The sequence below is a fragment of the Serinus canaria genome, chromosome Z (assembly GCF_022539315.1).
Source record: "Serinus canaria isolate serCan28SL12 chromosome Z, serCan2020, whole genome shotgun sequence".
In the NCBI taxonomy this organism is placed as follows: Eukaryota; Metazoa; Chordata; class Aves; order Passeriformes; family Fringillidae; genus Serinus; species Serinus canaria.
In genome coordinates, this window is record NC_066343.1 from 49,457,830 (window position 1) to 49,484,862 (window position 27,033).

The 27,033-nt window shown below is 42.8% G+C and overlaps 1 protein-coding gene across 1 annotated transcript in view; it reads right to left on the reverse strand.

Moving 5' to 3' along the window:
* Window positions 1-10,622, reverse strand: part of SMARCA2 (SWI/SNF related, matrix associated, actin dependent regulator of chromatin, subfamily a, member 2) — a 201,783-nt gene extending 191,161 nt beyond the window's left edge. Inside the window, exon 1 of the mRNA XM_050987298.1 lies at window positions 10,617-10,622. The gene's annotated coding sequence lies outside the window, so the exon portion shown is untranslated. The remainder of the gene's footprint in view (window positions 1-10,616) is intronic.
* Between the last annotated feature and the right edge of the window lie 16,411 nt (window positions 10,623-27,033).

A 27,033-nucleotide genomic window follows, 5' to 3' on the forward strand; every position in this document is an offset into this window, starting at 1 on the left:
CCAGAATCAGACCCACTGCTTGGTACCAGGACCACCTGAAGGCACTGCTGTGCCTTGTCAGAACCAGCCTCCTGGAGAGACCCGTGATGCTCTGTAGGGCTCAGCCACCACTGGGAGTTGGTGACAAAAGATAATACTTCTCCTGAAGTTTCTCCTCGTTGTTTCCAAGGAGAAAATACAAAAACATTAAATCAGACTCTTTAGTAACTCACAGGTAGGGAAACTTACTCTTGAACTTTTGAAGGTCCCTCTTACTGAGCCAGCATCACCACTTACCCTTCCCTGCTGAGTCAGTGGAGCTACCATAAGTCCAGTCACTATTTTCTGCTGCATCTGAGATGCAGACAGAAGAAAGCTACCTACCTGCCCTAACAGTAACCTCAGGAGTGTTATGTATAGAAGAAAAGTGTTATGTATAGAAGAAAACCAAAATGCAGTGGAGCAAGGCAAGGCAAAGTCAAGACAAGGTGAGGAAAGGAAAGCCAATGAAAGGAAAGGAAAGGCAAGGTAAATAAAAGATCCTAGCAATGGCAGAAACCTCTGCTTGCTGTCTGTTGCCCAGGAGGAAAATCTTCCACACAAGGAAGTCTGGTGTCTAATTAAATACTCTAGATGTGCACAATCTCAGCCTCTGGGTTAGTATGAGGTCAAAGGAAGAAGCAGCACAATTAATGTTTCTCAGTAGACCGGGGCTGGTCCTAGAAGTTACTCTGTCTGTATGAGTTCAAAGGAAGTGATTTCAAGCTCTCAGCTAAGGTTTAAGATGAAACTCTGTTTCACAGATATGTAATAAAATTTGTGTACCATGAATGTGCAGACCAGTCTGTAATAGGCACAAGTTCCAGGGTTCAATGTGTCCTGTAGTGAGTTAGAGTAAACCTTCCACAGTCACTGTGGTTTAGTAGAAATGACCCAGTTTTCAGAAATGCTAGACACTCACTTTTTTCGTCAGGTCCGATGAGATTTGCAGATGCTCCAGACTTTTTAAAATCCCCTTACTCTCACTAGGAGATACAACTAGGACATCACATACCTACAAGTGAATTCTTTGGCAAACAATCTGCTCTGGGGTTTGTCTTCTAGTTTGTTGTTACTTTAGCCTCAGGGCTGTTTACTTGCATAGAAATGGCTACTCCTTCTGACAGGATTTTTTGGAATCTATCCTGGAAATCTCTTTGCATTTAGAGTCAGACTCTTAAATATATTTAAAATGCTTTAGAAAGCTGCACTTAAGAAAAGTCAGACGGCAGATTTATGGAACAATTTTTTTCCATTTATCTTGCCAGGTTAAAGGAAAATCTTCCATGGCAACATAGCAGCAATCACCCATCCATTAACAAAAAGCCTTTATTTACTATTTTCATTGTAGGAGGTGTAATTTCATTTCTCTTATCATTATGCCTATTTCACATACTTTGCTACTCAACACTTTTATTTTCAGTCATTTGGATGGCTTATAAATACACATTTTTTCAATGCCAAGTGAATTATCATCCCATTATTAAATTTATACAGCCTGAAATGGCAGTCTCTCTCTCTTTCTGGGATGTGTGTAATCCCTACCTAGAGAATTAAAAACTAGGATGTTTATTTTTTGGTTTCTTTATTTTTTAAAAGAAATTTTGCTAAATAGAAGTGCTTTGTAAATGGGAAGAGGCATTTCTGGAAGAACATTGCGCAGATGGGGGTCTTGTATTTTAATACTGCTCCATTTGAAATTTAATCTTGAAATTATTTGAATAGCTGTTTAAACAACGACTCTCTGAAATTGCTACAGGTGATTTAGTGGAATTCATTCTTAGTGGTAAAGATCTCATACACTTCACACAGTTTTCCTTTGAAATTAAAGACAGCAGATATTTGACAGAGACTTTTTTTTTAGAAAACACAATATATGTGTACTATGTGTGTCTAAAATTTTTCACAGATATGGTGACCAACAATGTTCGTTCCTCTTCCTAGAGGTTAGAACCTGCAGGTTTGTGTATATAGCTTTTAAGTCTTCATGGCAAAATCAAGATGCAGTAAGAGGTTTTCTTGCCCTCTAGTCTTTTCCACACTCACCATGACATTGTATTTCAATATACAAAACTAAGGGCAGGTTTGGGCCCACATGTAAACCTTGCAGATGTTTCAGTTGCAGATCCAGCATTTAGGGGGATGTGTTCCTGGGGAATGAAGTAGAACAATTTTTTTCCTTCAGAGTACCAGGAAGAATTGTGAGGATTGTCTAAATCCATTGCTCATATTATTATTTAAAAGGTATCCCATGACTGTCATTACTACTGATGATGAAGTGTTACTTCATCATCATGAGGTGTATCGGAGAAAACACCACACAGCACAAACTAGGCATAATCTAGCATTGCTGTGTGGGTTTTCCTTAGGATTCACATATGCTGTCAACAACTACTTGATTTGTCTTGGAGAAAGGCTTAGTAAAATTGTATGGCAGCATCCTCCTCAATACCTTTAGGCATGATCCCTGACATTTGGATCAGTAGCATGGGTGTAACAGGATGTGGGACCAAGTGAGTTATTTCCTCTCTGGGTCAAAGAGCCTCATCAAAGGTAACTAACTTCGTGTTGTGCTTGCATAGACATATCACAGAGCTGCATGGCCTTGGGTGTGAATCTAAGACCTTGGTTAGCATCTTCTTTCACTCCTTCCTTAGCAAAAAGATTTTTTCCCCTCTTTAATCTCTCACAGTTTCCCTTGGTGGTAGTTCTGAAGATTACTCTTCTCCCAATCAGAATCTGAGTCTGTATTTAAGAGCTTCTTCACATTAACAGTCCTGTAATTAATTATTCTCTGTTGCAACATTCTGATTTATCTATAGATCTGTAGTTTTTGAAACCATTGCTTTTTACAGCATTCTAATTTATATAGCCATTGGTTTTGACTTTCAAAACATTTTTAGTTTTAATTACTGTGTATTGAGCTTCTAGGCATAAAACTGTCAGATAAACCTGAATATCTGCATGAATGTGGAGAACTGCATGTGTTATCACTCAACAATTGCTGGTGGGCAGTTAGCAAACTCTTGTCTAGGTTGTCTGTTCAGCTGCTGCAGAACAGCAGTGATGGGATGAACCACAGATGTGTTGTCAAACCAAATGCAGTCATGACCTTGATTCTGATTAACACCACAGATTGTTCAGATTGCCCAACCCCTCAGCAATGTAGTGTGCACAGCCAACTTTTCTTCAGCCAGTAACATACAAAGTGCTCATTTCACAGGACATCTCAGACAATAGATTTCTTCTGGCTTCTAAGAGAAAAAGTGACATCATTTACTGTCTCGGGTGGCCAGCAGATAGGTGACTCCTTGTTAGTCCTTAGGTGCTGTTTTGTGCATGGCCTTTTCAACATGGATAAGCCTATTTCTGAGTACAGGGACTGGAGTCTCTCTTTTCCTGCCTGGGATAGGATGAACCCTGCAGTGCCTATGACTGTGCTGCTGACTGCACCCTGTGAGTGGTCAGGAGGCACTGTGAGGATCAGGGCACTGTGAGTGGGCAGTTATGCCTTTTCTTCCCAGCTGAGGGTCTGGACCAAGGCAGGCAGAGGACCCACAGCAGTGAGGCATAGCCTAGCTCAGGCTCTGAGTTCTGGGAGGAGAGAGGCTCCCCGAGCTGGCAGTGGCACTGCTGGCCGATGGGCTGGAGCTGCATGATGCCTCTGAGTGTAGTTGTGGTGGTTCATTGACATGCAGCATCAGGTAGCAGCCCTCCAGTGCTCCTGGAGCCCAGCAGGGTTCTCTTGAGTCTGCAAGAGCAGTGGTTCCTCCAAGGACGTCAGGACAACTTCAGTCCTTACCTGGGACTGACGTGTTTGTTCACCTGGATTGTGCAGACATGTGAGAAGTTGCATCCACACTGGGCCCAGAAGAAGAATAATTATGTTTCCCCTTGCTGTTTTCTGTCTAGGAAGCTGCCCCCCCATCAGCTTGTCAAGCAGAATTGGGTGATGGAACTCCACTACAAGGTCTTTCTGGAGCTCCCTGGACCTATGGCCCTAGGGCTGATTATCTATAAATGGTTTTCTCCTTCTCTTTTTTTCAGTACCACACAATAACTTTCAGTTCATATCAGTTACCAGAACTTGGTACTCCCACAAGCAGTTCAGTGCTTCAATCCTTGCATATTGCATATTTCACATACTGTCTGCTGACTTTGTCTGTCTTTGCTGTCCCTATTTCTATTGTGTCCTCTGGTGTTTGTATTTGAAGGTCTGTAGAGGTGGGGCTGCATGTGTCTGTGTAAACAGCACCTGGCACAGTGGAGAAAGCCAGCTTTGTGCTCCTGCATTACAGATAAAATGTTACCTATGCTACCAAGCATAGATAGATAAAAATGTAAGGAGCAAAAAGACTACAGGTACACAGAAGTTGGTGGCCACTGTCACTCAGCACAGCCAAAGACTTGGCGCTGAGTGTTCTTCCAATAATCTTTTGGAAAATTAGACATAAAGTCTAATTATGCCAAAAGTAGATCTTTTGGCATAATTCCCTTCCGTTTATTCCTTACTTGGCTCATGCTTGTCATGTTTGGGACTATTTTGTTATTTCTGCTCTAAAAGATGTGTTGTTTCACTTTTTAATGAACAGTCTTTCTGAGGTAAAGAGAATTGCAGTGGTCTTTTGATATATCCATCTTTGTTTTTTCATTTATACGCCTAAGGTGCTCAGATTGAATGAACTTTACTGCCATCTGGAGATGTAGTATTTTCATTTCTGTTTGTCATTTTACCTTTGAATTTCATTACAGAGCCTCATTCCTGGGGTTTAAAGAATAAAAGCATTTTGGTGTTTCACTTGCTATAGGGCTGTATTTCTCTTTTTAGTGATTAGGTGCTGAAACAAAAGTCACCTCTGGCATGTGACGAGAGTGTTTAAGATTGAACCTAGTGAGTTGATCTGCCTAAGGGCAGACCTCTACTTACTGGAGGTGTGCAGGTTTTTGGTGTCAGGGGAGGATGATGCCAGTGCACTGCTGTCCTGTTAGTGGTCAGTCTGGGACCTACGGGCATGAACAGACAAACCATGACCTCTCTCTGAAACCTATCAGTATCTGGAACTTTTGGAATTCTATTCTAAAGATAGAATTTTTGGGTTAGTATTACCTTCAGCTGCCCTGGTGTTACTTTTAGTTCCAGGTATAGTGATGCCATGCTTGTGTAAGGGGGCACCAGCTGAGACATACACTAGTGGTGTGAAAGTCTTTATAAAAGGGGTGCAAGATCTTGTACAAGAGCCAGGAAAAGTTGTGTCAGACCCTTAAAAGACATATTACTAGACTGTGGTGGGTTGGCTTTGGCTGAATGCCAGGTGCCCACCAAGCTGCTCTATCACTCCCCCTTCTCAGCTGGACAGGAGAGAGAAAATAAGATGGAAAACAACTTGTAGGTTGAGATAAGACAATTTACTAAAACACACAAGTAAAGAGGAAAAAAAGCATTCTCTGCTTCCCATCAGAGTGAGAAGCCACGTCTGGCCACTTCCTGGGAAGCAGAGCTTCAACAAGCTGCAGAAGGGAAACACACCTCCTTGCTTCCTTCTTCCTCCTCCTTTACTTAGCTTATATATCTCAGCTGATGTCCAACAGTATGGAATATCCCTTTGGTCAGTTTGGGTCAGCTGTCCTGGTTATGGACCCTCCCAGGATCCTGCCCACTCCCAGCCTACAGCAAACAGAATTTTGGAGAGACAGCATTGATGCTGTGCCAGCGCTGTTCAGCAGAGGCCAAAACACTGGTGTGTTATCAACACCCTTGTAGCTGCCAGTGCAAAGCAGAGCACTCTGAGGGCTCTGCTATGGAAAATCTCAAGTAGACCCATTCTATAGACTCCCTTGGAAAAGAGCAAAATTATATCAGTACAAAAACCACAGACTATTAAAGGAATCACATTTAAAGCAAATGAAAGGACATATTTTTGATCAGTAGTCATTTGGTGCGTAAAGCAACTTCCCAAATGAAACTGTGAATAAAAACCCCTTTGTGTTCCATCAGAAGAAGAAGGTATTAGTGTTGAGAAGACAGAAAGTTACTCAGCAAATCACACCTGAAAATAAGTGAAGGATGGGAGAGTCTTGGAGACATGGCAGCGGGATATGCTTGTATTGTTCTTATTCTTTCCTGGACAACTGCTAGTAGTGGAGATGGGCTGGCTGCATGCACCCTCCTTTTGAGACAGCCCTTCTTGTGCTGTCCTTTTATCATGACAAACATAACAGTGGGAGGTAAAGGGATTGATGCAAAATAGGTGAAGTATTGAAATTATGGGTTGTTTATAATTAGTATTGTTTTACCTTGACACTTAAATTTTAATTAATTTTTGAAAGCTCCTGCTCAAAGAAGTAAAAGTAGGATGGCAGTTCTAATACAGTTGCACATAAACTTTTTTCCTACTTGACATAATGAAGAACACTTTTCATCAAAGAACAATAACCTTAAATGAGACTCTTGCTCAACACTGTTTTTCAACTGCAGCCATTCTTACTAGCAGTCTTAAAGTGTTTGTGTCATTGGCTGGAACACCTGTGAAATTCTATGTAGTTTTTTCAGAGATCTACACTTTGATAAGAGAATGACATGAATACAGGCAGAATGAGAATTGTTAGAAATGTTTTGCTTTGCTGTAATAAAAGAAATTATAAACCTGGTTATGCTCCTTTTGCTTTTAGGAGCTTGAATCTGGAGGGAAAAAAAAAAACAATAAGAACCAGATTTCTGTTCTTGGAATACTGTCATGACCAGGACTTTAATTAAAACGAAAAGAGCTGTTTTGTTGTGAAGTTGCATTTGCAGAGAAAAGAGAAGGACAGGGAGAAGGATGACAAGCTTCTTGAAACCCATCTCTCCTTCCCTCACCAATCTCACCTGATATTTCATGTCCCAGCTGGTAGCTGGAATTGCAACACCTGTAGTGTTTCAGATGTTGTGCACTGAGTTGCAACAAATTGTGTTTGTCAAGGCACTGTCTACACAAGGGTGATTTTCAGTCAGTTCCTACTAGTTCATCCTCATTAGCATGTGACCTCAATCCTCATTCTGCATGCCTCGCATGACCCACCTGTGGTCAGTTATCAGGTAACAAAACCCAAGTCAACAGGGATTTGGTGAGACTAACTTAGCTTACAATTGCTAGTTGTTCAAGGTTTATTGAGTGTTGTGTCTTTAATTAGGAACTAAGGTGTAAACTGCAATGTCCTTTGCAAAGTCAGACCTGTGGGAGTAATTTCAGGAGTCAATTGCCGATGCTGGATAGTAATTGGGAACCCAAAGGGATTCACATGTGAATAGTAAATGAGGATCCTCAGTAGTAACCAGAATTTATACCTGGAATATCAAAGTTCTTAATGACTCCATTAAAAGGAATTAGGTCATTTCTTATTTAAGGGATCAGAAATACTGCATTTTCTAAGGATACAAAGAATGCCTTTGAGCAAGACATGAGCGCTTTTCTGTTGACAATTGGTAAGTGCTGCTATTCAGAATTAGTGTCATGGTTTGATATTGGCCAAACACCAGACAGCCATAAGTCTGTTATAGTTGGGCAGAGATGAGTGAAAAAAAAAATTAACAAAGGGCTCATGAGCTGAAATAAGAACTGGGAGAAAAATACTCTAAGGGCAAACCAGGTTCAAATTTAAAGGTATAAGATCAATTTCTTATTAACAGAGTCAGAGGAGGATAACGAGAAGTAAAATAAGCCTTTAAAACACCTTTTTTCCTTCTGAGCCCCTCCCTCTTTCCCACTGACAGTGCAGGAAGACAGGGCGTGGGGGTTCTGGTCAGTTCCTCACCTGAGATTTTCTGGTCGCTCAGGGAGAGGAGCCTTTTCTCTGCCTTGCCATGGGATCCCTCCCACAGGCAAGCAGTCTTCCCAAAACTGCTGTGGCGTGGGTCACTCATCCACAGGCTGCACTCCCCTGAGGACAGGCTGCTCTAGTTTGGAAGCAAGGGCCCTCTCTCTCTGTCTCTGGAAGCAGGGGCCCTCCCTCTCTGTTCGGGTCTCCCATGGACCACAGCCCCCTCCAGCATCCACCCACTCCAGCGTGAGCACTTTTTCCATGGGCTGAGAGTGAATCTCTGCATCCCCCATGGACTTCATCCATTTCAGGGGGACAGTTTGTTTCACCACAGTCCTCATCTCACATCTGACACTTGGAGCACCTCCTTCCTTCCCCTCAAGGCATCACTGGCCTTGATGCCACCATGTTGTTTTCTCTCACATGTCCTCTCTTCCTCCTCTGATTAGCAGAAAAACTGCTCCATGTAGGTACGATTGTCAACAAGTTCTACCGATTCAGAGATTCCTGCTGGATCCCCCAGCTGAGAGGTTGAGGTCCAGGTTCCACGTGGGGGTCACTCATGTTTCTGCTGCCGCCCAGGTGACCCCACCACCGTGGCAGGGGCGGTGACGGCTGTCGCGGCGCTGGCGCTGTGCAACGTCTCCCTTCGTGCGGGGTCTGGGAAGGGAAAGCCGCCACCACCTCTGTCCTTCTGCCCACGGCGTGGCTGGCTGGGGTGGCCAGGCAGGTGAGGCCCGCTGTGGGCCACGTCGAGATGGTGGCACCTACAGCTCATGGCCACCACTGGAAAAAACCGTGCATTTGCTGTTTTGTTTTTCTTCTTAAATATGTCATCAAAGAGGTGGTACCAGCCTCTCTAACGTGCCAGCAGCGTGTCCATCTTCAGAGCCATCAGAAATTGCCTCTGTCGGGCATGGTGGAAGATTCTAGCAGGTGCTGCCGGCCTAGACAGAGTGAAGTTAGGCAAGATGATTTCTTATTTTGTAAATGGTATACATGCCTAAATTTTGCAGAGCAGAGCTGGTAAGTGAGAGGGTAGGATTTACAGCAAAGAGACTAAGGGAATTTGAATTGTCAGGTGTTCTGGCTAAAGAGCCAGATGGGACAGCACTTTCTAAAATTGGTAGGACAGACTCAGTTTTCTCTTGCAGAAATACTGAAGACTTTTGTAGCTCATGCTGTGAAAGTGAATGTAAAGGGCTGGAATAATCAATGGAGGTAGGTGAATATACTGTATGGACACACTTTGAAATTAAAACAACATTTTCAAAGGCCAGATTTGAGCACAAGATGTAATGCTGAGTTTCCTCACATCTCAGCAGAGCACTGACATCACCATTTCTGTTCTGAAAGCCATCTTCTTAAAAATTATGAAAACCATTGGTATTTAATCCTGACATAAAGGAGAGCATATATTTGTCTAGCTTTGATAAATGTCACTGAATCTGAATGCCCAGTTCCCACTTGTCACTCTTAAGACACAGTTTGGGGTTAGTTTCAAAACTCTTATCCAAGCCTCCTTCAAATCCAAATCCATGTGCTGGACCACTTAACCCAACTCAGGCAAGATGTATCTGAAAAGTAAATCTTACAAGTATGAGTAAAAGCAATTGGATATTTCATGACAAGAGCATTATAAAACTGGCAAAAATAAAGATCATCTAGATCTGTGCAGCTCTTTGCTGCCAGGTTCCCCAGCAGGAGTATTAAGTGTTAGCCACAGCTCTGGTGCCTCAGTAGTAGCCCACTTACTCATACAGAAGTTTTTCTGTGTGTTGGAAATAGTCAAACCATATTAAAGCTCTGGAAAAATAACAGAAAAGAATGTCAGAATGTTCAAATCTTACACAGAATTCTTGACAATTAAAGTTATTCACTTCACAAGAAAGAGGTGAAGAATTTTTGGAGAGACAGTAGCTTAAGCTTCCAACCTTCCCTTCTCAATTATAAACCTAACAGTCTGTTCAGATTTTTTTTTCGGAGTGTGTTTAGGCTGCCAGGCTCCCTTCAGAGCAAGGGCAGACAGCGTAACTAGAGGCTGTAGCTGGGTTGTTTCTCTAAAGGTCTGGGAGATGGGATCTGTAGCACCCAGTCCTCTGATGAAAGGGAGCACCATTGCCATAAGAGGTATCTTGCGTTTGATCACCTACATTCAAAGTTAACTGTGCCCCTCAGCTGGGTAAGTGTAGTGAAACATTTATGGTTTGGTTTTTTCCTCAAAGACGCATGACCAGCTTTCAGTAGAATTTTTCTTCCCCAAAACTGCTTTTTCTACTCCAAGAAAGGTTAGCACTTGGCAGTATATTGTGGAATAGTAACTTCTGCTCACACATAACAATGTGAGAAAAACCTGTGCTGGTAAAGTCTAAAAGCTACAGACATTCCACATTATATATAGATCCTTACAACTGGAGCACCATCTGATGACTGTTATTTTGCTTCTGATACCTATTATTTTCCATTTTAAAGACATTCAATATAACAAGGAAATTAGCCTGATATTGTATGGGCTTGTGCCCTATACTTCTGCAATGTATTAACAATATTAACTTGCTTTCCCTCTACTCTTTACCTAGCACATCTTTCAGCTTCTCTCTACATTCCTGAAACACCTCCTTCACTCCTTCTACTATCAAAATGGTTCTACATGATTTGAGGTTACCTGGATGATGTCACCTCATGGCCAGACAGCCAAAAAGGCAGTGGTTGAGGTTCGCTTTTTCTCTGTTGTTAGTGGAGAAACCAGTTGCAAATTTTCCTATAGCCAACTTTCAGTTTCCCACAAGGCTTCTATACACTCAATTATTTTTGAGAAATCTGTCTCTATCAATTTTTTTTTGAGTCCATTCTCAAACTATCAGAGTGAAGATGATTGAAAAAGTGATCATTTAGGCTTTTCCTTCAGAAGCCAGGGCTAATAATTTTTGTTCATCTGGTTTTTGTTGAGTAAAATGTGCCATTAATGATTCTGCAACTGCAGTGAAATGGTCCCAGTAATTTATGATATTTTGGTAAGTCCTGACATCATGGTGTTACCATTTAAGTTATTAATTTCCAGCCTTTTAAACAGATCATCTGCTGAGGCTGTTCTTTATGCTATAAGCTTGTTAACTTCCATGGCAGAGGAGAGGCAGCCCAAATGTTTGAGCCTGGTTATGAGTGCAAGTTTTGTATTTAGGTGCCTGCACCCAAGAGTTCATAGTTTCTTCTTTCTGACTAGATCTCTTCTGTTCCACTTTTCCCCTAAGAAGATATGTTTCTAAATTGTTATAGTTATCATCCTAGAAATAAAATACAGCTAAGCTGAACATGCCTTCCAGTATTGGTCTCACCTACTACTTGCTGATTTATCCATTCATATTTCATCTGAGCAGGGCAGAAAAACATAAGATGAGGTACTGGCTTTGTTCCCATTGTTCCCAGCATGTTTTTCCCTCACCTTTATCTCAAGAATCATATACTTGATCTTAATTCTTTATGTATTTCTAGAGACTACATTGGCTTCTCTGACTGTGACAGAGCTCTGTGTGTGTATACAGGTGACAACCCAGCAAACTGTCATTGCAGTAAGTAGTGCTCTACCTAATAATAATGCATGTAGTGCCTACATGGAAAGGTCTAAGAAAATATGACTGAAAGGTTCAGATACATCAGATTCCAATGACAAAATTCTGTTCAGTGTAATATCCCCCAGTGCTTTTACTGCAATTTTTCCTGCAAGCTCATCTGTTTAATAACCATGGAAGCCTAGAATCATAGTATGGTTTGCATTGGAAGAGACTTTACATTCAGTGCAAAACCCTCTGCCACAGGCAGGGACACATTTCACTAGACCTGGTTGCTCAAAATTCCATCCAGCCTGGCCTTGAACACTCCCAGGAATGGAGCAGCAATTTCTCTGCGCAACCTGTTCCAGTTCCTAACCATCCTCTTAGTAAGGAATTTCTTCCTAATATACAATCTGAACCTACTCTCATTTTAAAGCCATTTCCCCTTGTCCTGCCACTACATGCCCTTGTAAAAAGTCCCTCTTCAACTCTCTTGTAGCTTCCTTTAGGTCCTGGAAAATGCTATAAGGTCTTCCCACAGCCTTCACCTCTTCAGGCTGAACAAACCAAACGCTTTTAGCCTTCCTTCACTGGGGAGGAGCTCTAGCCCTCTGATCATCTTTGTGACATTCCTCTGGACCAAACCAAGCTGGTCCATATCCTTCTTATTTTGGTGACCCCAGAGCTGATGCAGCACTGCAGGTGGGGTCTCAGCAGAGCAGAGCAGAGCAGAGGGGCAGAATCCCCTCCCTGGCCCTGCTGCCCACGCTGCTTTGGATGCAGGACATGTGAGTGCCCATGGCTGGGTCATGGTGAGCTTCTTGTGCAGCAATATCCCTAAGTCCTCCTCACCTGAATGACTCTCAATCCATTCTTTGCCCAGCCTGTATCCATGTCTGGGATTGCCCTGACCCAGGTGCAGGACCTTCCATTTGACCTTGTTGAACTTCCAGAAGTTTGCACAGGCCCACCTCTCCAGGCTGTCCAGGCCCCTCTGGGTGGCATCCCTGCCCTCCCGTGTATTAGCCACGCTGAACAGACCAATTGTCTGGTCAACAAACTTGTGTGACCAATTTTTATCCAAATAGGCTGCTCTTTCAGACTTAACTACACGTAAAGGTTCATTAGCAGAACAATTCTCCTGCATTCATCCAAGCAAATTAAAAAAAGCGTTACACTATGCACCTCTGAAAACCACAAGGTTACCTGGGGATGGCATTGCCAGAAGGGAAGAAGAACAAACCCAGTGAGAGTGAGGAAAGCTGGTGGTAGTCAAGGAGGTCAGCTGCAGAGAGATTGCAGACATGAGCTGGTTGCTGTGGGCTGTGGATGGGGACACACTGGTTTGTAATAGACAAGAAAGGGAAGTTGCAGAAACTTCACATTTGCAGCTCAGCCACATGGCCTTGTTTTCTCTCCTCCATTCTTAGGAGGCAGCAATAGAAGGTAGTTTTTCTGTGTTCATTCCCTGTCATTTAGGCATGTTTCAAAGGGATTTTCTGATCCCTACCAGCTGCAACAGACCTGGGAATGACAACATTCACTATGAGGATAACCACAGCTTATCCTGGGAAGGGGAATTAAAAGTGCAAATCCACTCACACCTGCAAGAGAAATGAGGGACCAGCCTCACTGTTCTCAGGAGACCAGGAGACCATGCAACTTTAATTTTCATTGTCCAGAGCAATCAAGTCACAGGTTGGAGCAGGACCCCAGCTTCTCTGGAGTTTTGTTCATGGAGCCTTATCACATTTTCTATCCATGTCTAATATTATAAAACCCATGAATCTGAAAAATATTTATTAAGATAAAAATAGATAGTATGAGGAACAAAAACTTTTAGTCCTACCATTTAACTCCCAAATTCTCCTTAACTTTGAACAGTTAATTCTCAAAACTTAAACTTTGTAAATAAACAGAAAGAAATGCACCATGTTGACCAGGATTAATACCTGCAAATTCTTCCACCTTAGGACTACAGCTGAAATGCTTTACCCAAATCTTTACATTCCTTTCATTTCTTAGATTTCCCCTCAAGATGAACACATTTTCATTATGTTCTAACAAGCAATGGTAGAAAAAATTAAAAAAGTAAACAAACTAACACCTTGCCCAAAACACATGAACACTTTATTTGGGGACTAGAATGCTTGCATAGGACTCATAAGGAAAAAGCACAACTTACTTCTATCATTCCATTCTGTGGAAGTCCAGCTGAACTAACAGGGTAACTGGCATCAGCACAAAGGCAGCAAGCAACTTTTCAGTTTTTTGTCAATGTGAACTGTACTGGGTTTGCAGTGCTGGGAATCCAGCAGTGTTTCCACTACTTTTGATCCAGTTTGGCAAAAACCAACCAGCCAACCAACCAACCAACCAACCAACCAACCAACCAACCAACCAACCAACCAACCAACCAACCAACCAACCTAACAACCCAATAACATTAGAGCAGATTATTCCAGAGTCTCTAGCCTTGCTGAGAAAGAATGATCACTCGTAAGGACTGCCTAACAGCAGATATTACCTACACATTAATTCCTTCACATTGGCTTCTCCACATATTCCTTCCCAGACAAATAATTACAAATAATGGGAAAAAAATTAAAAATTTAAAAATATTTTTAAAAAAAATACAAAGTGCAAAGCAGGAACTAAATGCAGGCACTCATTTTTTTTCTGTGCTAGCAATGTAAGTCAGTTCTTCAAGTATTCATGAGACACTTGTAGTCACAGACAAAAGCTGGTATTACACAGCCTCTGTCTACAACATTCTTAATGTTCTAATGAGACTCGATCGTTCTCATTATGCATGCATTTTCTGTTTGCTCTGATCTACACGCAAACATCAGGAAGGCCAGTAGCATCCTGCCTAAGAATTTCAGTGAGACATTAAAAAGCAGAGCAGCAGAATATATCCTCCATTTGTCTTGAAGTGCAGACTATCAGAATCCTCTTTTTTTTTTTCCCCTGTTCCTTTCTTTTAATGTAACTTTATCTGCTTAATTATTACCTTCTCTGTGAAGTTTCCATAACTTTAATTTTAGCAACAAAGCAGCATTACATGGTTTGGTTGGAAGGGACTCTTTTCCAGTTGATAACTAAAATTAACAAAAAGATAAAGACAGCAGTTAAAAGGATTACTTGATGAGACATTTAAGAATGTTCAGTACGCCAGCACTATATGCAGGGCAAATCTTATTTATAGTGTTAAGTAATTTCAGTAATAATATAATTTTGGATCCAATGTACACTATTATGGTTTTTTAATTAATGAAATAGTAATTTTGTAGCTCAGAAAATCTGCTACCACTTCTGCGGTTTTCAGGGAAGAAAATATTTTAACAAAAGGTACCACAAAACACCAGCTGGCATTTGACTTCAGGACTTTTCAAATTTTAAGAAAATTAGGAATTTTCAAGGCCAAATCATCGTGGTGTTTTATTAGAGGTGCATTAGGCAGGAAGAACACATTTGCCACGAGTAGAGAATTTCATAACATTTCTCTACTAGAAATTTTCACTAGAACTCAGCCTTTCTACCTAGAACATTATGGTAAAGTGCATTTTCAGATCCTGTAGTGCCATTGCCAGAAATACTACAGCCCTTTCCAAAGAAGATTCTTTCAGAAGATACATTAGAAATGGAGGGACTTGGCAGATGGTGAACTGTGTGTTTATGCTTATGTTATCCAAGACACACTGCAGTAGGTAGAGCGCCAAAACTGGCTGTGAAAACAAGTGCCTTCACCTCTGAGATCATCATGGCCCAATGAAAAGTTAGTCTTTCTTTCCTTTTTTAATCAAGTATTTTCTTTCATTAAACTTGCTTTTTCTATGCTTTCTTCTCCTTACAACACTGTCTGAGGGTTCAAAAATGAAGGATCCATGCTGAGGACACTAAAAAGAAAGAACATGTAATAGTTACACTCATTTGAGAGATTATCTGTGCTTTTTTCATGTCAGCTGTGCCCTCCAGACAAGGTGTCCACCACAGTAAGTGACAATGCAATTGTCTCTTCTCTTTTTATCGAGTCCATTACTGAAGGATGATAGTCCATCAAAACAATTCTTTGATTCTGTGATAATCACAGAATATCCTGAATAAGAAGGAACCCACAAGAATCAGTAAGTCCAGCTCCTGACCCTGCACAGGATACCCCAGGAATCACACCATGTGCCTGAGAGCATTGTCCAAACGCTTCTTGAGCTCTATCAGGCTCGGTGCTCTGACCACTTCCCTGGGGAGCCTGTTCCACTGCCCAGCCACCCTCTGGTTGAACAACCTTTCCCTAATATCCAACCTAAGCCTCCCCTGACACAACTTCAGGCCATTCCCTTGGGTCCTGTCACTGGTCACCACAGAGAAGAGATCAGTGCCTGCCTCTTCTCTTGCCTCAGAAGAAGAAGATGAGGACTGCAATGAGGTCTCCCCTCAGTGTCCTCCAGGCTCACAGACCAGGTGACCTCAGCTGCTCCTGATACAGCTTCCCTTCCTTCAAGGCCCTTCAGCATCCTCATGGTGCTCCTTTGGACACTCTCTAGCCTTACACGAGGCTGTTGTGGCACCCAGAACTGCCCCCAGCACTCGAGGTGAGGCTGCCCCAGTGCAGAGCAGAGCAGGACAATCCCCTCCCTTGCTTGGCTGGCCATGCTGTGCCTGATGTCCCCAGGACACAGGTGGCCCTCCTGGCTGTCAGGGCGCTGCTGACCATGTTCAACTTGCCATCAGCCAGGACCCCCCAGGTCCCTTTCTGTGGTACTGCTTTCCAGCATCTCATTTCCCAGTCTGTCTGCCCATTTAGGGCTGCCCCATCTCCTGGGGCAGTATTGGGCATTTGTCCCTGTTGCACTTCATTCAGTTGGTGATTGCCCAGCCCTTTAATTTGTCAAGGTCTCTGAAGGGCTTCTCTGCCTTCAAGGGAGACCACAGGTCCTCCAAATTCTGAGATTCTCTGTATCTCTCATTGCACTATCCATGCACATCAAGAACAGCCAAATTCACGGGGCAGCCAGGATCTGCCAGGATCACGGGCCAAACAGTCTGACCTATTTAAGGTATTTCTAGTCGTCCAATGAATAGATTAAAAATAAAATTTCTTTAATGCACTTCATAAAAAGTTCCAGAAGATCTTGGAAAAGTAACAATTTCCTGCAGAATTTACTTATAAATAAAACCTTCTGTATACACTCATACAATCTTGCAGTAACGCAAAACTCTTTCCTAACAAGCTGGCCCGTAATCTTCATGAGTACCATGGCCACTGGAAAGATAAATGAGTAAAATGTTTTTCCCAAAAGAGTGCTCTCATGTGCTCCCCAGGGAAAGGATTTATTTTTGCACATTTAAACATCTATCTCCAAAGTAGCAACTGTTTAGCAAGAAGAGGTTTTTATTGATCTTCCTGCTTAATTATATCTGTGTGAGAGTTATTGTGGGCTCTAATTAGGCACCTCTTCTCTCTCCACTCACAAGGAAAAAAGTTTCAATTAGAGTAAAAGTAATCAAATTATTGAAGTGCTATCCTTTTCACTTTTCATTTTGCTATAGATAATGGGAGGAAAATTGGCTTGAGTGTGCAGAGATTCATACCAGACTCCAATCAGTTTTATGTAATAAAATAAAAAGGCTAAATACTGTTCTCAGCTGAATTATGTAATGAAGACCTGTATTAAGTCCATTAGCAGATCTGATGTTCACCAGTTTCAGTACTGTGGGCCTCTTTTTGGTCCTTTTCCACTCATAAGTCTGAGATAGTAATGCTATTTCTTCCTTTCCCAAAATACCTCAGTGAGAATTTTCAACTGGAAGTATTTTTTCAGAAGCGAGTGTCTGTAAGCCACCCTGAGTGTTGCAAGTGGTCTAGGTCTACAGTTGTTGGGTGATCAGCTCTCCTGCACAAGGCAACATGTTTTCCACCCTTTATCAACATTTAATCCTCACCACGCGAATTTGTAGATGCACGTTGTTACTGGGTTGACTAATTCCATGTGATTCATAAAAAGGTTTGTGGGGCTGTGTCCACACAGATTTTGGGTGGATGAAGACCAGACAGAAGCCTGCAGACAGAATTCTCCTTGTTGTAGCTGAGGGTCTCTAACTTGCAAGTGAAGGCAAAAACCTTAAAAACTAGAATTACAGGCTAAATTTTGGGTATTTATCACCCATTTGTGGCTGTGTATTGTTGTTCTACCTAAATAAGACTTAGGAAAGGAGGCAGGTGGGTTATATTCTACTTTTGACAGAATGTGATCTTGACAAATACATGCACCTGAGGAATCTGAAGCCACACATGGAGCACAGAGGTGCCACCCTGATGCAAGCCAAAACCAGCCTGACAAGCCAAACACCTGCTGAGCTACTGCCTCTCCTTCTTGGCTCTTCCCTTGCCAGTGTGCAGCTGGACAAGTCCAAAGAACCTCTCTCCTCTCCCTCTCTCCCTCTTCCCTCTCCCCTCTCCTGCCTTCTCCTCCTTTTCCCCTCTCCTTCAGTGACAGATGCAAGAGCATTACAAAAGGCAAAAGGCAGTCCCAAACTCTCCTACTTCTGGACAGCCGAGGTTCAACCCTGGGGGAGGTAAATGAGCCTAAGGCAGAGCTCCTTGGCATTTTTTCTTGGCAGCAGGGTCAGGCTGGCAGGCCCAGCCTGTTGCCTCTGCTTCACCAGCATACATACTTCCAGCTCTTGGCACAGCCCAAAGTCTCATTCCATTGCCTGTAATCAGATGCTGCTGACCTGTAGTGTTACCCAAGGGGTGGAGAAGAGGGGAGCAAAGCAAGCGAAGATAATCCCTAAAACCTGGGTGAGCTGCACCACACCTCTAGGAGGAGCTTAGTTATTATTTTCCATCTCTCCTGGCTCCTGCCCCTGAGCTGGTACAAGCCCAGACCTGTTGTTGAAAGGGATTTTGTCAGAATGTAACACTAGCTTACTAACACCTGTTTTCATTTTCATAGAGACTAACATAGGAAGGAAATGTTGTTCTAAATCAGCACACACATGTTCCTATCTCAGGTTGCATCCTTCCTGTGGGTAGGGAAGCACTCAGATGTTTTTCATCTTAAATATTTTGCACAATGTGGGCTACCCTACCTTTCCCATCCATTACTGCCATCATTCCTTTTGGGACAATAATGATAAGGCTGTCCTCAGGACCCCAAAACTAACATTACCATATCTTAAGATGGAAGATATTATTAGAAGTACACAGCAAGGGACGGTAGCGTGTAGCCAGCAGGTAAAGGGGCTGTTTGGTTTCCCCTACAGTAAGAGAACACTCAATACAAAAACAGACTCCTGCTGCTCGTGCACAAAGCAAGCAGTGAAACAAGCCTTAAGCATCATCAGTCACATGTACCTGGGTTTCCTTCTGCCCCAGCACACATTGTCAGTGAGAGGGGCAATAATCTTTCTCCAGAGCAAAACCACTCCTATTTGCGCTCAGGCCAGAGGTGAAGTGCTTTGGGTGGAATGGGCTCTGACCTGAAACTCCACCCCAAAATGAAATAGTCTTGCTCTTTGAATGTTCTTTTTCCCAGCATTGTGCATCTGTGAACGTGCTGAATTATGTCTCAAAAAATTAACCAAAGACCTCACTTATATCAGATCTTGGAGCTTTTTTCTAGATTTAAGGAGGTTTGAATACATTTGGATAAGCAAGGTGAGTTGGCTTGTTTCTGAGGGGTGATTGGCATTTAACTGGGAGGATAACAAAATCATTAACTGGTGGGGCCAAAGGAAATAAAGAGAATTGATCTGTGACACTAAGTATGGATCCTATTGAAAATTTCTGAGTTGTTTTATCCATGACAATGTACTTAAGATCTTTCATAAAACACATACATGGAGGGATGGCAGAGGACTCGTCTGAATTACATCTCAGTCCATGTAGTGGAAAAATCACTTAAAGTACGGCATTGTCTCACATTATCTACATTATATTTTGAATCAGTAAAGGCTGCACAAATTCAATGTAGATGCAGAGATCTACCCTGCTTCATCAATTAAACCAGTACAGCAAGTAAAAAAATTGTAGAGAATATTTATTCTTTCATTATACTGCACCATTTTATTTAGAGCACTAGAGAAAGTCAGGGACATCATCTGATTATCCATACGAAGTTGAAAATACTTCTTGAAAAGTAAACAAGAGCTTTCTTTTTGCCTCAGAGAGCAGATGGTACAATGCAGTGTCAGATAATGTACTAAGATGAGAACAGGAGAGCCCCATGAAAATTCCAACATTGACAAAAAGTAGCTGGTGGTCCAAAGTACAAAAGGCCAGCACAAAACCAGAATTAGTTTGGAGTAACAATAGCTTGATATCAGCTCAGAGGAAGTTGAACACACATGAGTACAAAGCATTTTTATTTTATTTGAAAATTAAACAAGTTCAAAATTAGGGCTATGTTTTCTAATAAATAAAAGATGGACCATGCATTTCACTCAGTTACATTGATAACAATACAAAGTAGTCAGATATTTTGTCTCTTATGGCAAAGTATCCAGACAGATACTGAAAAAGACCAAGAATTGAAGTCCAGGTAAAGTAATTTGCCTTTGCCAATGAACCTGTAGGGTAGTACATGATCTCATGAAAACATCAGCAATAGAATTCTGATCCTTTCTGGCATTTAGGTTTCTTAATTATACATACAAATACAGAATTAGATTTTTTTACAGCCAAATTAAAAATTTTCAGGTGGCAGATACTAGCTTAAACTGTCTCATTCAGCCCCACCTATAAAGATTATGATCCACTTCTCCACTTGTCATTTTACCTGCATTAACCATGGAGTTCCTAATTACAGTTTTATCCAAACTCATTGTTAGTCTATATCAAATCTGAGGAAATGCTTTCTACACATAGTTTCTGCTGAAGAGAACACTGCAGCACCACATCTTGATTTGCTGTGAAATCATCTGCTTCTAGAACTGGGTTTTCCATAAAAAATACATCACTTTGGTGATTGTAGAGTAACCATGGGCTATACAGCTCTCTAAAACCAGTCTCAATCAACACAGCCCCTTTCATAGGGGTATTATGGCCTATTATTTCATGCAATGCTGAATATCATGCCACATAAGACCTGGGCTTGCCACCCAACTTCAGACACTTATGGATCCTGATGTGTGTTTTAGAAGACCCCTGGTAACATTAATAAGACAACTTCCTCTACAGTCAAGTAGCTGAGCTGAGACCTTGATCCCCTCCAGAAAACGGTCCCCTTTCCAGGCCTTTATACATTCCTGGTTCTGTTAACACAGGGCATAAGCAGCTGGGATAGAGCCAAGTGCCTCAAGAATGTCTCCTGGCAAGGAGACAGTCCATTCAGTGCCATAACTCCTTTCCTTTTCCAGAGAACTGAAGGGCCTTCATGCACAGAGGGATGGGCCAGGGAGAACTGAAGAAGAGAATCAGCTCAGGGAAGAAAGCAATAAAACAAAAAGAAGAGACCTCATCATAGTCCACTCCTTCCTCAAGAGGGAAAGCAAAGAGGCAGACGCTGATCTCTGTGGTGACCAGTGATGGGACCCAAAAAAATGGTCTGAACTTGTTTCAGGGGAGGTTTAGGTTGGATATCAGGAAAAGGCTCTTCACCCAGAGGGTGGCTGGGCACTGGAACAAGCTCCCAAGGGAAGTGGTCACAGCACCAAGCCTGATAGAGTTCAAGAAGTGTTTGGACAATGTTCTCAGGCACATGGTGTGATTCTTGGAGGTAGTCCTATGGAAAGTCAGGAGTTGAGCACAGTGATCCTTGTGGGTCTCTTCCAACTCAGAATATCCTGTGATACAATGAACTTATGCATATTCATGCTGTTGCGGTCATTGGCAGAGACAGAGAAAACAGAGAAGGACATCTGTTACATGCTCATCTTGGCCACCCATCTAGTCCCTACTGTAATCACTTCAGAAATGTGCTACTGGACTGGGACATGCAGGAGAAGCACCCTCCTCTGCAGACCTTCGGGGTCAGACACAGCAGAGTGGGAGACAGAGGCACAACTGGCTGGAGATGGTGAGCCTGAGGGTATGGATTGCTGTTGAAGCAGGGGAACGCACTCCAAATTGTTGGAAACCTTTTTGATGTGCGCCCAAGAGCATTCTCTTGGCAGCACCATTTGTGGATATGCAAGGAGCTAAGCCTGTCATGTCTCCTGGTGAGCCACAGGCTCCTTCAGAGATACAGGATTCATCTTTTTGCAAGGAGTAGATAGCCCATCCGCTGCAGAAGCACAGTCTCAAAGGACATGACATATTGCTTTTATCTCCAGCTACCCAGTTTCTGGACCTTGCAAGCTTCCACTGTGATGATTCCAGTGAAGGAAATAAGTGAGATTATCCACATTACAGGTGGTCCAGACCCACAAAATGCAGAACAACCTCTCCAAAACATCCGGGGCCTGAGGCTTGAGGGTGAGAAATTTGCTTCATGTAGAAATATTGTAAAACACAGGAAAAAGAAGTAATTGCTATAATAAGTTACCAGAAATGGTCGTAGGTAGATGAAGATATTTGCCAGTCGTTGTCACTGCCAGGGGATGACACAGAATCACTGCTGGAATTTGCTCAGTATGCTTTCATGAATTCTTGTCCTTTCACAGTCTTTGCTCAGATGGGCCAAACAGTGCTGTCAGGAACTTCTGCAAACGTGTCTTCCAGGAATTCACACTCATAGTGTATTCCTCTCAGTGGCTTCAGAAATATCATTCTGATATTTGAGTTTAGGAAAAATGAAGAAGAATCCATAGAAATTAGCAACAAATTGGTAATACTGACCAATGTTGACAATAATACTAATACATAATAGTGTATTCCCAGGTAAATCAAAAAGTATTGTGAGAAAGGCAAATGCAGCTCAGGGCACACAGCAAACACTGTCTGGCTGTGCTTACAGAGACTGTTAAATAGTAGCTCCTGAATTTTTAAGGTACAGTTCTCAGTTTCACTCCAAAGATCTTAGCCATTGGCTAAGCTCAAATGCAAAACATAGCTTGATGCTCCTTTGGAAGACTGAATAGCAATAATCCACTCTGGCATTTACATGGTGCTTCTTTCTTTGCTGTTTTACAGACATTATTCAATCAATTCTTATGTCTCTCAAGGGAATAAAAATATGCCTTTCAGGAATGAGGAAACAGAGGAATAGGAGCGAAACACCTTTGCATGGCTCACAGTAATTTGGTCACAGCGGAAGTTGTTGGATTTAGGAGGCTGCTCCACCTCCATCTGCCACCCACACCACAAGCCCACACCTTCCCCTTTTGGGGTTACTGTAATACAAATGCTTCCTTCTCTTACGTGCTTGTCAAGACCTGGGGCAGAAGCATCATATTCTCAAGTATGCCAGTGGATGTGGTCATTCCACAAGGTAATTTATAATATGTACAAAACCTTCTTCTAAGAGTGTTGGTAAGATATATGGGGTTAGTAAAGGCCTAATAAAGACTAAGCCACACTAATAAAATGCAAAGGTTGTCATTTAGAATGGAAAATCCTGTGATTAGCCAAATATTGGATCATTTTATATATTGTTAATGAATCAGAACAAGCAAGGCACAGAACATCTGGTGTGAAAGTTAAAGCTCTTATCAAAGTCCACCAGGTAGGGACTTCAGGATTCCTGTGCTAGGTAAACCCCAATGCCTGTGTGAAAATTGTCGCAGTGAGGGAGGCTTGGTGACACCTCAATATGAGAGTTCAGCAAGCTTAGTTTATTAATTAGAGCATCAGACATTTAAGCACAACACATAAAAAACTCATGCATATTCTGAGATTGCATATTCTCATAGATTGCTAAGCAATCTATTGGTTATTCTTACTTCCTCATTCTTTACAACTTACATCTCCCTTTTCTCATGCTCTGCTCTCAGCTACAGCATCTTTGTTATCATAATACAAAGATTATACTCAAGGCCACAACGTCTTCACAGGTGCAGGGCCTCAGATTAGCTGGGTCTGGTACTTTTCCACTTCTCAGCTATCCAGAGCATGTCTACATGACCTTGCCATGTAACTAGTCCCCAACAAGAATCTCCTCCACTGTACTGGTGGCATCACGTACAGTTTGCCTCTGCTGACTTGGCACAGGGGTGACTTTGTGGAGAAGGTCCTGTCACCTGTTGCTGTCACCCTGCTTTCAGGTGCATTTGATCAGGTGTCTGTAGTCTAGTCAGGTGCAAAGAGGGTCTGCATACAGGGTATGTACAACTTCACAAGCACATCACAAGTGTGTCCTGCCTGGCACACACAAAACATGGCTATGATTTGGTGAGCTACAGACCACCTCCTGTGAGGAATCCAAGGAGCCTTTGTTGCTCATTGGGTGACATGTAGGGGAGCATACCACTTCTAGAGCAAACCCTTGATGTTAAATCCCACTGTCTTTTCCACCAGTTCCATCAATACCAAGGACACCCAGTAACCTGGCAACCAGCTCCCACTTTCTTTCCAACAGGAGCTTATTCACAGAATCACAGAACCACAGAATTACCAGAACAGACCTTCAAGATCATTGTGTCCAACCCAGCCCTAACACCTCAACTGAGCCATGGCATCGAGTGCCACATCCAATCTTCTTTTAAACACATCCAGGGATGGTGACTCCACCACCTCCTAGACAAACCATTTCAGTACTTTATTACTCTTTCTGTAAAAGACATTTTCCTAATATCCAACCTATATTTCCCTTGATGCAGCTTGAGACTATATCCTCTGGTTCTGACAATTGTTGCCTGGAGAAAGAAAGCAATCCCACCTGATCACAAACACCTTTCAGGAAGTTCTAGAGAGCGATAAGATCACCCCTGAGTCTCCTTTTCTCCAGGCTAAACACCCCCAGCTCCCTCAGTCGTTCCTCACAGGGTTTGTGTTCCAAACCCCTCACCAGCCTCATTGCCTTTCTCTGATGTGCTCCAGTGTCTCAATGTCCTTCCCAAACTGAGGGGCCAGAACTGGATGCAGCACTCAAGGTGTGGCCTCACCAGTGCCCAGTGCAGGGGAAGAATGACCTCCCTGCTCCTGCTGGCCACACCATTCCTGACACAGGCCAGGATCCTGTTGGCCTTCTTGGCTACCAGGGCACACTGCTGGCTCATGTCCACTCGGCTGTCACCAGGATCCCCAGGTCCCTTTCCAGCCACACCATCCCCAGCCTGTAACCCTGCAGGGGGTTATTGTGGCCAAAATGCAGGACTTGGACTTGTTAAACTCCATCTTATTGGACTCTGCCCATCCATCCAACCATTCCAGGTCTCTCTGCAGAGCCCTCCTGCCTTCCAGCAGATCAACACATGTCCCCACCTTGGTGTCATCTGCAAATTTACTAATGAAGGATTCAATCCCCTCATCCATGTTGTCAGTGAAGATGTTGAACAGAGCTGGCCCCAGCACAGACCCCTGAGGACACCACTGCTGACTGGCCCCAGCTGGATGCAGCACTGCTCACCACCACTCTCTGGCCCGGCCATCCAGCCAGTTCTGAACCCAGCAAAGAGTGCTCCTGTCCAAGCCATGGGCTGCCAGCTTTTCCAGGAGTGTGCTGTGGGAGACAGTGACAAAGGCCTTGCTGAAGTCCAGGTAAACATCATCAACAGCCCTTCCAGCATGCACCAGGCAGGTCACCTGGTCACAAGAAGGTCAAACATAACCTTCCCTTCCTAAAGCCATGCTGGCTGGGTCTGATACCCTGGCCATCCTGTAAGTTCTCTGTGATGATATTCAGCATAAAATGTTCCATGACCTTACCAGATACAGAGGTCAGGCTAACTGGCCTGTAATTACCAGACTCCTCCTTCCCACCCTTTTTGTGAATGGGTGTCCCATTGGACAGTTTCCATTACTCTGGAACCTCACCAGTGAGCCAGGAGTGTTGGGAAATGATGGAGAGCGTCTGCGCAAGCTCATCTGTGCAGCCACTCTCCATCATTTCCCAACAGTCTATTTCTCCATCTCCCGCATCACCCTGGGATGGACCCCATCTGGTCCCATGGATTTATGAATCTCCAAGCAGCTCAGCAGTTCTCTGACTGCCTCCTCCTGGATAACAGGGGGACCATTCTGCTCCCTGACACCATCTCCCAACCTAGAAGGACAGCTGTCCTGAGGACAAGCCAGCTTCCCACTAAAGACTGAGGCAAAGAAGGTGTTAAGCACTTCCACCTTCTCCTCATCTGCAGTTACTAAGTCCTCATGTTGGTATCTTTCCTCTTATGTACTTGGGATTTCTTTGATCCCCTGCCAGTAATTTTATCCTTGTTAAGCTTATTGCATATTTTCTATGGACATTTACACAGCTTTTTGTCAGGCCAGCAGCCAGTGGGAAGCAAAGTTGAGCCTTGAGTCTCTTGAGCATCAGCGGCCAAGCCCTGCAGGTGGTGGAGGGTAACAGAGGAAGGTGTAGTGCCCCCTGCAGTACTATCACACTTACCCATCTATTTTATGCCTTGCTGGAAGATGTTTAGTCTCACACTTTAGACACTCCTAAACACTTTAGGTTAGACTCACGGAATCACAAAGGAGGCCTGAGGTTATTAGAAGGGTAAAGACCAGAAAATTTAGTAGAAACTTAAAGCACCTGAGCAAATGAACAGTGTATTTCTTTACAGGCCATAGTCATCGGCAGGCTCAGTGGAAGAGGGAATAAAAAGAGGATTTGTGTCTCAAGAGCACAGGGCATTCCTCAGCACGTGTATCCATGCTTCCCAAAGCCTTCCCTGTGCAGCAGTGCTGAATGCAATGTGACTGTTCATACGAGCAGTTCATGTGGCTTATGTGACAGCAACCTTTGGTGTTTCACTTATTACAGTCTGTTTCCTGAGGCATTGACATTTAATCCATGATCTTGAATCATAACATCTTCTGATCAGCATGAAAAGCTCTTTATGCAGAAACATTGCCATTTCCATTTCTGTCAGGTGCCTCCTCTAGCCTTGGGAGAGCTGGGGTATGCTGGTGACTATGACAATGGTCTGCAGCTGGGGTTTGTAAGGTATCAATTCCCCAGGGAATGGAGTGCCTTTTGTCTGAACTTTCGGCCCTAAAACTGTTAAAGCTTTGCAAATAAGGGAACACTTAAAAGCATAGTTTGACAATAACAGGAGAAATTTACCAGAAGATCAAATAGCAAATACATTGTTAAGATGACTTTTAATGAAGAAAATTTTCCTTGGGTTCTGCAGTGCTGCCACTTGCCTGTAATCTGACTAATCAGTACCTGTAATGTCTTTTAAGGCTGTCATGTTCTGGAGAGTTTTAGATCTGTTTCTTTTCTGCTTTTATGGCTGATGGTGACCACAGGAGCCACCTCTGACAATTATTTTAGGCAGTCTTTTTTCCTCCAGAGTATAAAGAAACACCTTCTTCTCATACCTCCCTATCTTCTGGTTTAACAGACCCTTATCTCTAATGACCAGCTCTAGGGGTGCTATATGCTAAGCAGGAGCTTGGGTTACATTTTATATTCTATCCATTAAGGTCTTCTAATTAATGCTTCCACTGAATATCCAAACTAGATCACTGATATCTCCAAGCTTAAACAGTATTTTCAATTTACCAAGCCTTTAAAGGCATGATGTTAAAGCTTTACAAGTCATATATTCAAGAATTTATTAACCAGATAATAAGCATAGCCTGAAAATCAGTTCACTAATAACACAACAGAAACAG